Source organism: Aedes albopictus, chromosome 3 (assembly GCF_035046485.1).
Source record: "Aedes albopictus strain Foshan chromosome 3, AalbF5, whole genome shotgun sequence".
In the NCBI taxonomy this organism is placed as follows: Eukaryota; Metazoa; Arthropoda; class Insecta; order Diptera; family Culicidae; genus Aedes; species Aedes albopictus.
Genome location: NC_085138.1, coordinates 413900970 through 413915119, shown reverse-complemented (window position 1 = coordinate 413915119; position 14150 = coordinate 413900970). Strand labels below are relative to the sequence as shown.

At 41.6% G+C, this 14150-nt stretch overlaps 1 non-coding gene across 1 annotated transcript in view; it reads left to right on the top strand.

Annotated features, from left to right (window-relative positions):
- Positions 1–12134, top strand: part of LOC115253634 (uncharacterized) — an 86960-nt gene extending 74826 nt beyond the window's left edge. The window contains exon 3 of the transcript XR_009998668.1: positions 11992–12134. This is a non-coding gene — a transcript (uncharacterized LOC115253634). The remainder of the gene's footprint in view (positions 1–11991) is intronic.
- Positions 12135–14150: the final 2016 nt, after the last annotated feature.

The window sequence follows — 14150 nt, the reverse complement described above, 5'->3', positions numbered from 1 at the left end:
CACTTAACGTAAACCGTAGCTTTATTAAACCGGGTTTAGTGGTTAAGCCGAGGTGAAGAAATCGAAAAAAAGCTAAGCCTGGCTTAAAATTTTGCTAAGCCTGGTTTAAAATTTAAGCCCGGGTGAAGAAATCGGCCCTAAATGCCTTTGCAGGCTCTTCAAGGCTTCATTAACTGATACGTTTGGGAAAAGCGCAGTTACGTCGAACGATACCAGTACTTCACCTCGCCGTAGTTCGATATTTTTGAGGTGTTCCATCAATTCAAACGAATTTCGAACACTTCGTCCATGGGCTATAGGATGTTCTCTCAATTCTTGAACTAACCAAGCAGCCATCTTCTTGGTAGGGGTCGAGACGTTGGAAGTAATCGGCCGCATTCCTTGTGGATTCTTGTGAATCTTCGGCAAACAGTAGAGCGGTGCTACCTTTGGGTTTTACTTGGATGCTATCGACTGCTTGGAGTTTGTACCGGGAAACTTTTTCGGCTTTCAGTCTTTGAAACGGTCAGAACTAGAGCATGTTTTCTACGCCCGACGTTTCGATTGTTTATTCAATCTTTCTCAAAAGTTAGAAAAGTTTTATTCTTCGTCTGGTAGTTTGTTTTTGTTAATTTTTGTCAAGCTTTTGGTTTTTATCAATTTCTATTTTACTGGACAAAACGGAAAAACTAGGCAACGGTTCACTACGCAGTCTTGATTCTAACTATTCTGTGTCTTTCAACCGTCACTGCAATGCAGATATTTAAACAGTGATTCCTCTTGGGATTAATTTCCGATACCTCCAGGGATTGCTACTGAATTTTTTTTTTATGTCTTTATTATCGAGACTTTCAGCCCGAGGCTGGTTCGTCTCCAGCTACTGAAATTACTCTAGAACTTTTAGTGGGATTGCTTTCTAAATTTCTCCATGGATTTCTTCAGTCATTTTTTCAGTAATTTTTTTGGTGATTGGGGGAAATCAAGGCATAATGGACACCAGCAAATATGGTATTACGAGTGTTTGAGTGAGTCTATCATAAAAATAAGTGAATTGCTACTTTATCTTCATGTAAACGCAGATTTAGCAATGGTTGAAGTACACCCGATCCTTTTTTGCACGGGTCTGGTTTTTATGCTCAGTCAGATTTTCAACCGATTCTCATGAAAGTTTGGGTACACATCTCGCGCTCTCGAGCATCTCTCTCTCGTCTACGCAGAGGAAGAAGGAGAGAGCGCGAGATCTCTCGCTCGGTGATCTCGTCTCTCTCTCTCTCTCTCTCTCTCGACTCTCACTCCTCTCTCTCCTCGATCTTCTCTCTCTCTCTCTCTCTCTCTCTCATCTCTCTCTCTCTCCTTCTCTCTCCTCTCTCTCTCTCTCTCTCTCTCTCTCTCTCTCCTCTCTCTCTCTCTCTCTCTCTCTCTCTCTCTCTCTCTCCTCTCTCTCTCTCTCTCACTCTCTCTCTCTCTCTCTCTCTCTCTCTCTCTCTCTCTCTCTCTCTCTCTCTCTCTCTCTCTCTCTCTCTCTCTCTCTCTCTCTCTCTCTCTCTCTCTCTCTCTCTCTCTCTCTCTCTCTCTCTCTCTCTTTCTCTCTCTCTCTCTTGGCGTAACGTCCTCATTGGGACAAAGCCTGCTTCTCAGCTTAGTGTTCTATGAGCACTTCCACAGTTATTAACTGAGAGCTTCCTCTGCCAATGACCATTTTGCATGAGTATATCGTGTGGCAGGCACGAGGATACTCTATGCCCAAGGAAGTCAAGGAAATTTCCTTTACGAAAAGATCCAGACCGACCGGGAATCGAACCCGTCACCCTCAGCATGGTCATGCTGAATACCCGTGCGTTTACCGCCTCGGCTATATGGGCCCTGTTAACACATGTAGGCACGATTAGTACTATCAGTGTACACAATTTCATGAGAATCGGTTCAAAGTTGACTGAGTTATTGAAAAATAACGACCCGTGCAAAAAAAGAATCGAGTGTATATTATTTTTTGATTAGAATTATCTCAAAATAGGAATTTTACAAAATAAAACGAAAGTCGTGAACTTCTATCAACGACCGAAATTTATAATGCATAATTACGTGCTGATTTCGAAATCGTGCTTCAAAAAATTTCAAGTAGAACAGTTTTTAAGTTTTAACTTAAAATCGAGTTCTACAGAGTTTAAAAAAATATGGAATTTACTAAAATTCAAATTGCGTTACAGTCGACCAATTTTCAATCTTGTTGCGTTAATTAAAAAAAAACTGATTATAATTGTAGAGTTCATCAATGAAAGCCAATTATATACACTCCACCCTACCAGTAAATTAGCGGGGGCTCTTAGAGCGACTGTTGTCGAGTGAGCAGCGATTGCAAAAGAGAGAGGGAGAACTAGAGCAGAAAAGCTAGAGAGATGAATCGGGAGCTGCTTCGGCAGAAGTTGGTGTACCGTTGTAGCGTGCGGAAGCAATAAAGTTTCAAAGTGATAAAGAAACGAGTTTTTATTAGTGTCCCGAAAAGTGTGCGGAAAGTTCCCTACCGGCGAGATCCTACAATTTGGCGCAGCCGAACGGAATAATCGAGGTGAGTTAATTTTTGAGAAAACATTTTATTGCTGTTTGGATGGGAACCGACGACGGCCAGTGAACAAAATGGACACTAACAGGAGATTGAAGAGGGGTGCAATTCATAATTGTGTTTTTGTGCTTTCCGGATTGTGATTGAGGACTAGATTGAGGATGATGATTTTTTTGCTTCGGCGGGAGTAAATAATGTTGTTGAAAACAGGATTAAAAGTGAAAATAATCCACTCGGCATAAAATTGTAGTGAGAACTTGTGAAAACAATCAAAATGGTGGTTGTTGAGGTTAAGGCAGTGCGCAAGTGGCAAAGAAGTTGAACGATGCTAGTGGAAAAGAAGCGAGTCCGGCTGAAGACCGCAGCGCTCACACACACACACACAGAAAAAGATGCGAGTCCTATTCAGTTCGAAGTGCACACAATAAAAAGAAGCGAGACCGGCTGAAGACCGAAGCGCTCACACATGGAAGGATGAAAAAAAGAAAAGAAGCGAGTCCGGCTGAAGACCGCAGCGCTCACACACACAGAAAAAGATGCGAGTCCGATTCAACTCGAAAAGCACACAATAAAAAGAAGCGAGACCGGCTGAAGACCGCAGCGCTCACACCTCACACAGCCAAAGCAGTGATCGCTGAAGATGCGCGATATTGAGACCGAAGCTTTTCGTATACACACATTGGAAGATTCAAGTATGTGCTGCCTGATTGATGATCACTGATGGTGCGCGTGCAAGATTTGCGTCCAGCTGAAGGCAAAATTATACAGTGAAGCTGAGTACATATAAAAGTGCACGCACGGGAAGATTTTTTGGTATGGAATTGGGTTGTTTAAATAGTGGAAAAATATTGCTATTTTCTATAGCCTCGGAAAAGCTCAGTATAATGTGATTTTTTTTTTGCGTTCCAATTCCTGTGTTCCATTGGTTTATTGCATAAAATAGTTTAAATTTTCCGTGGATAGAATGACAGTTCACCCCGTGGATAGAATGACTGTTCACCCCGGGAATGAAAATTTGGATTTCGATTAATTTTTGGAAAAAGGTTCCGATTACGAAATATTCAAGAGAATTCCAGTTTTCTGCTATAAGTATTGATAGAAAGATTAGATATTTTGGAATACATTTTGTGTTCGACTAACCAATGAATGCACTGAAAGCACAATGATAGAGGATGTATTGTTCCAATTAGAATGAAGAAGCGTTGGCGCAAGTAAATTTCTTGAATCAAACCAGTAGTTCACGGTTTATTTTCAGATGGACTACGATAAGAGTTGTGCACTGGAGCCATTCAACGATGCCGTTGACGCATCAGATCTTCGTCGTGAGTGGGAAGAATGGCTCAGAGCGTTTGAGCTATTACTAGAGCTGAAGCAAATTGATTCGCAGCACGATAGATTGGTTCTCATGCTTTCACGCGGTGGTCGAGGCCTACAGAGGATTTATTACAATCTGAGGCCCGTACCTGGAGAGATCCATCCAGAACCTCCAAAAGTTCCTCTAGCACCACAAGAGACGCCCGAATACGATAACGCCGTCAAACGATTGAACAACTTTTTTGTTGGAAAACGCAACGAGCGAGTCGAGCTTGAAGTTTTTCGTTCACTGAAGCAGTCCGCTGATGAACCGTTTAACCAGTTCATCCTCAAGCTTCGCTCACAGGCATCCCGATGTGATTTCCGGGACCGCGAGGAAAAGGAAATTTTACAACAAGTAACGATGGGTGCCCGAGATGACCGTGTTAAGGACAAGGGTCTAGAGAATGTTATGGGCCTTGATGAGTTAACAAACTATGCCATCAATCGAGAAATCTTGATGAAACAAAAGGCGAAATCGCATCCGTTCCAGCACGACCCCGATGCATCCGTGTCAGCTGTAAAGCAGGTATGGGAGAGAAGACCACCATCAAAACGCGGAGTCCCCGGAATGGCTCCGTTCAAGCGTGAGAAGCAATGGAATGAAGGAAATCGTGCTAGACTGGAGTGCGATCGTTGCGGCTCTTGGAAACACCACAGGGATGCTCGAAACTGCATCGCGCGGACCTCGCGGTGCAACAATTGTGGTCGTACGGGCCATTTCGCCAGAAAGTGTCGAGCAGCAAGGAAGACGCAGATCAAAGCTCGGAGCACCTGGAAGCGTACCGAAGACGAAGCAAATGCCTTACGAGAGGAGGATTACGATGATGAGCAACCACACCGCCGTTCGATGTCAGGAGAATCGATGAAGGTAGCATAACATTTTTCGTTATTTTTTTATATATTTGATATTTCGTATTTGCTATGAATTTGAATTCGAAAATGAGGGATAGTAGAATCTCGCCAAATTATCACTTGGAATTACAGCATTTTTATAATAAATTATAAAATGTTATTAAAATTGGATCACTTATCTTCTTGTTTGCTTAGATGACCCCACGAAACAATGGAATTATTACGTGCAAAATTGATCAGCATCCAGTTACATTTTTGATTGACTCTGGAGCGGCGATCAATACAGTAACTGAGCAAGTTTGGGAAGAATTAATAAAGGGCAACGCGGTCCTGTTCAAGAGAAGGTTTCACTGTGACCGGAAGTTTTTGGCATACGCCGCCCAAGAACCGCTGCGAGTCTCAACCATTTTTGAAGCATGGATTTCGATAAATGAGTCCAAACCAAAAAGTTATGCTGAGTTTTTTGTAGTCGAAGGGTCTCAGAAATCACTCCTCAGTAAAAGAACGGCGGAGGATTTGAAAGTTCTGAAAGTTGGCCTTGAGGTTCAGAACATTGAAGTCAAAACTGAAGCTTTTCCCAAATTTCCAAATGTTCAGGTGAAGTTGTCGATCGACCGCCGCATTCCACCGAGAAAAATTGCTTATTTGCGAATCCCTGCAGCAATGGAGGAGAAGGTGGATCGAAAAATACAAGAGATGTTGAACAGCGATGTTATTGAACGGGTTGTGGGCCCACCTGAATGGATTTCACCGATGGTTGTAGTTCCAAAGGGGAAGGATGATATTAGGTTGTGTATCAACATGAAGTACCCTAACGAAGCGATACAACGTGAACATTACCCCCTCCCAATGATCGATACTTTTCTGAATAAACTGAGAGGATCGACATTGTTCTCGAAACTAGACATCACATCGGCTTTCTACCACATCGAGTTGCACCCTGAGTCTCGTGGAATAACCACTTTCATGACAAGCCAGGGCCTCATGCGGTTCAAGAGGTTAATGTTCGGCATTAATTGCGCTCCGGAAATTTTCCAGCGTGTAATGTCAGAAATGTTGGCTGGAATTGAAGGCGTTGTAGTATACATTGACGATGTTGTGGTGGCCGGAGCGACGAAGGAAGAGCACGACACTAGGCTGCAGAAAGTGCTAACAGTGTTAAATGACAACAATGCTACGCTAAATCGGGCCAAGTGTCTTATTGGAGTAAGTGAACTTGAGATCTTGGGATTTAAAGTGAGTGCAACAGGAATTTGCCCATCTGATGATAAGATTACTGCCATCCAAAGCTTCCGTAGACCGGAAACCAAAGAGGAAGCTCGAAGCTTTTTGGGTCTTGTCAATTTTGTGGGACAGTTTATCCCAAACCTTTCAACGAGATCTGAGGCACTGCGTCAGTTCATCAGAGGCGATGTTTCGGAATTCGGAGATGATCAGCAAAAGTCTTTTGATGATCTCAGAAATGATTTGTCAAATACTGTTCGCCAATTGGGTTTCTTTGATCCAAAAGATAAGACCGAATTATATGTGGATGCTTCACCGGTCGGTCTTGGAGCTGTACTTACTCAACGAAACGATGAACAGAATCCAAGAATCATCAGTTTCGCTTCAAAAGGCTTGACCAAAACAGAGAGGGTATACCCACAAACGCAACGGGAAGCACTAGCCGTTGTGTGGGCCGTTGAAAAATTTTATCCATACTTGTTTGGCACTCAATTCACAATATTCACTGACCACAAGACGCTGGAATACATTTACGGTGGGAAACATCAGCAAGGAAAGCGTGCCTGCTCAAGAGCCGAAGGCTGGGCGTTGAGGCTGCAGCCCTACGATTTTATTGTGAAGCATATTCCGGGGTCATCCAATATCTCGGACGTTCTGTCAAGGTTAGGTACGCATCCTGATGGTTCCACAGACGTACCTTTCGATGAAGCTTCTGAACATTACGTGTGTGCAGTCGGTGATGGCCCGACGGCTATTTCTCTACAAGAAATCCAGAGTGAAACCAGCCGCGATAAGGTTCTACAAGCAGTATCAAAAGCCATTCACAGCCAGGATTGGCCTTCGGATCTTCCTCAATTCCAAGCCTTTGCAAAAGAGTTGGGAATCATTGATGGAATCATCGTGAGAGACGAACGGATCGTGCTTCCAGTGACTCTCAGACACAAAGCGTTGATAATTGCACACCGAGGGCATCCAGGAGTAGTCACAATGCGAAGGAATATCAGAGAAAAAGTATGGTGGCCGTACATGGACCGAGATGTTGGAGACTATGTTCAAGAGTGTGCAGGCTGTGCAGCGGTAAGCTCACAAGCTCCACCGGAACCCATGTTCCGGAAAGAAATGCCAGATCGTGCCTGGCAAGAAATTGCTATCGATTTCTTTTCGGCAAAGGATTGCGCGACATTCCTCGTTACTGTTGATTATTATAGCCGATTCCTGAGAGTTACGGAAATGAAGGGAACAAACGCAAGCAAAACAATTGAGGCACTCGAGACCATATTCCTGGAGCAAACTTATCCAGAAACAATCCGGAGCGATAACGGGCCCCCCTTCTCTGGCGACGAATTTGCTAATTACTGTGCCTCCAAAAACATCCGCCACATACGCACAATTCCCTATTGGCCACAAATGAACGGCCTAGTCGAAAGACAAAATCAGGGGATTTTGCGAACACTGCGTATTGCAAAGGCAATCAACGTAGACTGGCGAAAAGCTATCAAAGACTACGTATACGCGTATAATACGACACCTCATTCAGTAACAGGGAAAGCGCCAATGGAACTCATGACCGGCCGACCAGTCAAAGATCTACTTCCGTCACTTAGAACCGAACCAAACTTGCGTCGGGATGAGGATGTTCGAGAAAGAGATGCGATTAAGAAGATGCAGGGAAAGGCATATGCGGACCAGCGAAGACATGCGAGATCATCAGAGATCGACGTTGGCGACGAAGTCATGCTGAGAAATTACGAAACTGGTAAACTCGAGCCCAAATTCAAACTTGATAAGTTCAAAGTGGTTAAGAAGAAGGGAAGCGATGTAATTGTCAGAAACGAAGAAGGGGTTATGTACCGTCGCCCTGTGTCCCACCTTAAGAAGTGGCCAACTGGAAATGTGATGGAACCCTTGCAGAGTGCTTCAAGCGATGAGCGTAAGTCTATACTGTTCTAAATTATAAAATTTAATTTATTTTAATGTTCTATTTTATTATTTTAACGCATATGTTTGTTTTTTATTTTCTCTTCTTTATTAAAAAAAACTAATCTATCTTCATAGAATCCACTGACCAGTCGGAAATACCTGTAGCAGTACCAGTGTCGAGAGATAAGTCGTCCACGAAATCGAAATCACGGCACCTTTCCAGCCGTGAACCATCACCTTCAATGATGAACAGAAAAATTCAGGACGAAGACGATGAATCCTGTACCACGAAACGCCCCAAACGTGATAAGAAGTTGCCAGCTAGATATAGTTCGTAGTTTTTTTTATCAGGGTAGAAAAGGGATGTAGAGTTCATCAATGAAAGCCAATTATATACACTCCACCCTACCAGTAAATTAGCGGGGGCTCTTAGAGCGACTGTTGTCGAGTGAGCAGCGATTGCAAAAGAGAGAGGGAGAACTAGAGCAGAAAAGCTAGAGAGATGAATCGGGAGCTGCTTCGGCAGAAGTTGGTGTACCGTTGTAGCGTGCGGAAGCAATAAAGTTTCAAAGTGATAAAGAAACGAGTTTTTATTAGTGTCCCGAAAAGTGTGCGGAAAGTTCCCTACCGGCGAGATCCTACAATAATATGTTCCGATCATCTGAACACATTTTTAGTGTCAGTTTAATGGAAGTCGAGATATCAGTCCCATCTCCTAAAATTTTGACGAAATTTTAAAAAATAATGAAAATGCGTTTTTTTTCAATTATAAAAACACAATTGAAAAAATCTATCTCAACGTACATTTGAAACGTTAGATGTTAGCCGGTTACAGTAAAAATTGAGCATGGAACATTGGTTTCCTTTGTCGAATCCAACACATGCCCCCAAGGCCCAAAATACTTTTATGGTAATCCATGTATACAGCTACTGCCGACCGTCCGTTAATGAATGAAGACGATGCTCCAATTATGTCCTCTCTTTTCCACTTGACCATGCTGAGAATTCCACGTATATGATATCCCTATTCCCACCCAATTAGGTTTTTAAATTAAGAAAAATGTATCGATTTTTTGATTTTATATAAAAGAGCACCTTTTTTTGAGCCACTATGATTTTTTCAGATTTTTAGAACTTTATTTTGATACCTAAAATCAATTTCAAGGAGAATTTTTGAAATCACCTTTTGACAGCTGGGTAACTGTTTGACAGCTCCACCCAGTACAAAATGCGACGAGGGGTGATTCGACAAATCGCTCCCACACAAACTTCAAATTGATTTTTAAATGGGTTTCCGGGCACCAAAATTCATGAAAATTTGGATTTCGGCTCAGTTTCGCATGCAGATTCAGAATATGAAATTATCTCAGCACAGCTAAAGAAGCCAATAGGATTGTTTGCAGCCAACATCAATTAGGTTCCCCCATTGACAATGCATTTGAGTTCCCTAAACATTGGTACAAGATGTGGGAATCAAAAACGTGACGTCATCGCACCCTGGTTGAGAAATCAGTAAAAAAACAAAGCTTCCCGACGATTACTGCACACAGTAGGATTGTAGTATTAGTGATCTACGTAGTCTACGTTTGTTTGTCTGTGATGCTATGTTACATGTTTTGACAAATGGGTACGATCAAAATGGAGCAAATACGAGTGACTTCAAGCTACCCCACTAGACAGGACCGACATTTTCATATTTGCGAACACGATTTAAGTACAATTCAAGCGAATCTTGTAAACGAATCACGAGCTCGTATGGTAAATTCAGCATCTAGAACCTGGAAAAACAATCCTGCAATAGATAATGATTGCCATCTGATTTGTTAAAAATTGGCAGAGAATTCACTTTTTAACAGTTTTTGGACGCCTTTTTCAATATTTGTCGATACGGTTAAATTCAATGCATTAAAACAAGTAGATACAACCATGGTTTTTATCAGTCAACGAGGTAGAAAATTTTACTGCAAATAATTTTATTATAATAAAATATCACTCAGTGAAATGTTTTTGTATGTGCTGAAAATGTTTCCTTTCGTCTGAGTTGACCACCCACTTTTTTTTTCTTTGAAAATGCAACTCCTACCCACAACCTAATTCGTTCTAGGTTTACTCCATTTTTCCTCGGGTGATGCGAAACTTGTTGGGTGTTGCAATACTGAGTATTGCAACGATTCCTATTATTGGCGGGTAGTGTATATGTCATTACTTCAAAAATGTGTAATTTTATGCATGAATTTGAATATATATAGTTTTAATGAGCAAATTGAATTTCGCGAATATTTGGTAGCTGGAAACATTCATTCGAATGTACATTTGACCGTCCCTATTGTAGTGGTTAGGATTGGATTGATTAGATAAATGATTATAATTTATTATATGTGTAATGGAAAACAAACATTCGATTTTGGACACCCCTAAACGAACCAGCGTGCAAACCGGGATGAAGAACGAGAACCGAACGAAAGTTGAAATCGGTTGAAAGCGAGAGAGTGTAACCTGGAGTGCACTCATTCGATGCCGCTGCGGCGCGCGGAGAACCGCATAGGAGTGAGAGAGAGGGAGAGAGATGCGGAACCTTGATGGCCATACGGGTTCGTGGACACGGGTTTAGCATCTCTCTCCCTCTCTCTCACTCCTATGCGGTTCTCCGCGCGCCGCAGCGGCATCGAATGAGTGCACTCCAGGTTACACTCTCTCGCTTTCAACCGATTTCAACTTTCGTTCGGTTCTCGTTCTTCATCCCGGTTTGCACGCTGGTTCGTTTAGGGGTGTCCAAAATCGAATGTTTGTTTTCCATTACACATATAATAAATTATAATCATTTATCTAATCAATCCAATCCTAACCACTACACGACACCTATTTTTGTAAAAGTAGGAAATGTGGAAAGTTTAATATTGCAAAACGATCGCTTTAGCCAAAAAATCATCATGCCAAAATTTGAAGTCCGTATCTCAAGGCTAAGTGATCCCCCACGAAGTCTAAAGTTCTCAAAAAGTGTATGGGGTCACAAAAAACATGTGTTTTTCGACCCTATTCTACTAAAATCAGTGATTTTAGGACCCTAAAGGGCCAAAAATGTGCTCAAATTTGCGATATCTGTTTTCGTTTCTAAGTTCAAATCTAGGACAAAAAAGTTAAGAATAAGTTTAGGAAACAAGTTTAGGTAATTTGATAACTTTTGGTTAAGGTACACACATATATTTTTCTAAACGTTTCACCTAATTCATGTTAAAAGTTTCTTTGACTTATTACACAGCGCAACATTTTTTTGTCTCAAGAGCAAACTTATGTGTCTCCGAAGGATTTTGGGCTGCTAAATCCGAATCCGGGCTCAGATTTGCTCCAACACGTCACAATTTTGAGCTATACCCCAACTTATAGGGCAAAATATGCGATTTTGGGCTTTTTTGACTGCAAGCCATTAAGCAAGGAAATATTTTTTTGAGCAATCAAAAGGTTAATTGGTCAATTAACATCTAAATTAATGACTCATGCAAAATATTTCGTTTTACCTAATCAAATTTGATAGATTTAAGCATTTTATGTTAGTATGAAAACTTGCATGCAACTTTTGGAGGGTGACTTGTATGGGAAATATCGTACCTAACATAAATCGCTTAAATCTATCAAATTCGATTTGATAAAACGAAATATTTTGCATGAGTCGTTAATTTAGATGTTAATTGACCAATTAACCTTTTGATTGCGTAAAAAAATATTTCCTTGCTTAATGGCTTGCAGTCAAAAAAGCCCAAAATCGCATATTTTGCCCTATAAATTGAGGTATAGCTCAAAATTGTGACGTGTTGGAGCAAATCTGAGCCCGGATTCGGATTCAGCGGCCCAAAATCCTTCGGAGACACATAAGTTTGCTCTTGAGACAGACAAAAAGTTAATTTTTGTTACGCTGTGTTATCTTTTGGATGAGACTTTAGTTCTTGAAATCTGGAAGGTAAGGGCCAAAAAAAATACATGTTTTTGTGGGATTGACCATAACTTTTGATAGGGAGTATACACAACATAAAATAATATTCCAAACTCGTTTGATTGCTTTGGATTTTTACTAATATTTTTTTTTTCTTTTCTTGTCATTGCAGGTATTGCCTCGTTGGGACAAAAACATAAGCACACAATGTCGTGAATATGAAAAAAAAAAAAAAGAAACACTGCATTCAGGACGTACGTACATAAGACCTTTGTAACGCTAGTGGTGCATTGGGATCATTACGTCCCAGACATGAACGCTGAGCTCAGCTAATGCACGAAGAAGGCTAAATTCGTATTAGACGCGAATTTTAAATGGTGCTCATTATACGATTTTTTTTAGTAAAACTTTAGTTCAATTTTTATTTTTTTCATGGCATTTTTGTCAACTGTAATTCATGCTATGTTGAGCTGGATGATTCATTCGAATCACCATTCAGTCAGTTTGAGTCACCCTATTGTACAGCTTGGCCTATCAAATGCTCTTTTCTAACAACCCTACTTTCAGATTGAATCATAATAAGTCTTTTCATTATATACGTTGCTTAAATGCTTATTGGTTACCACAGACTTGAGATCTCAATGATGACCTTGACCTTTTTAAATAAATCAATTTTGAGAACTCACTTTAATTCTTGGTACCAAGCTCAGTTATAAGTTATTTTAAAATTTGAAGTATTGAATGTTGGAAACTTTGACACCTATGTGCATAAACCTGAGTACATTATAATCAGATCTGAAACGTTATGATTAGGTCTTAATTATGGAATTGATTAGGAATGAAGCGAAAGATCCGTAATCGAAACCCTAACTGTAAATCTGGCACCCCTGAACATCGGACGGTATCCATAATCTGTGCGGGACACAGTGGCGCTGAAGATGCTGGCCGATGATGGGGACATGAGATAATCGCAAAACGCGTTGTGGCGCTGGGAAAAACCAGTCAAGTGACAAACGGGCTCTCGAAAGACCTTGGGAATGGTTATGCAAGGCCCTCCCATGGGTTTGGGTATGGATGGGAGTGAGTGAAGAGCAGCAAGCCCCCACTATAGAGCTATTACACCAGAGCAGTAGGGGCGTGACACTTTAACCCGTTTGGGCAACAACTGCAACCGAACCGACCGATTGCCGCGGAGACTGGTTGTTGTGGTGCGCCAGGCCGCTGAGGCAATAGATTCATCGCCGCACCACCATGTGTGCGAGAGTGTTTGCGGGGTGTTTAAAGATCATGTAAACAATCCTGACATGCGAAGCTCACTTACAAACCCCTAAGTTAGTACTATAGAGGGAATGTTGAAGAAAAAAAAAGTGTGGATGATATCATCAATCCGTGTGAAGAGGTATGTACTCACTATACTCAATACTATACAGACAGTACGATAGCGTGCATTGAGGCGAGTAAACACAATGGGCCTATCCACCGTATACCGACAAGAGGGTTGCGAAGGGGGACCAGCTCCTCGGACTTACGTAAATCCAGCAGCCAGTGACTGAGTGCTGAAAAGAAGGTTTGACTACCTACTAGTGTTTTCGAGATAGCCGGTTAACACGTGAGTTGGAGCCCGGCAACAATGGGTGGCATCAGGCAGCTGTTGGGAAAAAATGTCTAGTAAAGCCGCATCGGCATCGTATCGTATCGTAGCGTCATCATCATCACGGGTATGAGCATGCATGGATGCAATTGCTACGGCATAACTCGCGAACTAGATGCAGCCGGCGGTTTCGCACCGCCGTCAGTGATTGCTATCACGGAATTGCAGCTTACTTTTTTTGCACTTCATTATGGAGTACGTTTTACATCTCCGCGTGACGACAGCCAATTCGATCGATTAACGGTTCGATTAGGTTGAAATTGATGTGATTGAATTTTAGAGACATGTAAATATCGGTGGACGGTTGCATTCCTCCCTGGGTGACCATCTATCGCGCCATTCCCACACCTCAGCAGTCGTAAGGACGTGGCCAGAGTAGTTCTACACTGTTGTATAATAATGGTCCAAGAATACATATTTACTCATTTTTCGGTGTCTTTATTGATTGTGGTTGCAGATGTATATTTTATTTTTTTGATGTTGTGTCCTGCCCCTAGTTTAAACTCATGATTCAAGTGGATTTTTATTACCGTATAAGTCTGGTAGGCATATTTTTGAATGGACCTTTGACAGTGCTCCTATAAAAATGGCAGTATGAGCCATTTTACGAAGTGACAACAATGTTGATGATGATATTGACACAGACAAACAGACGGAACACCTTGAACGATTTTCATGGA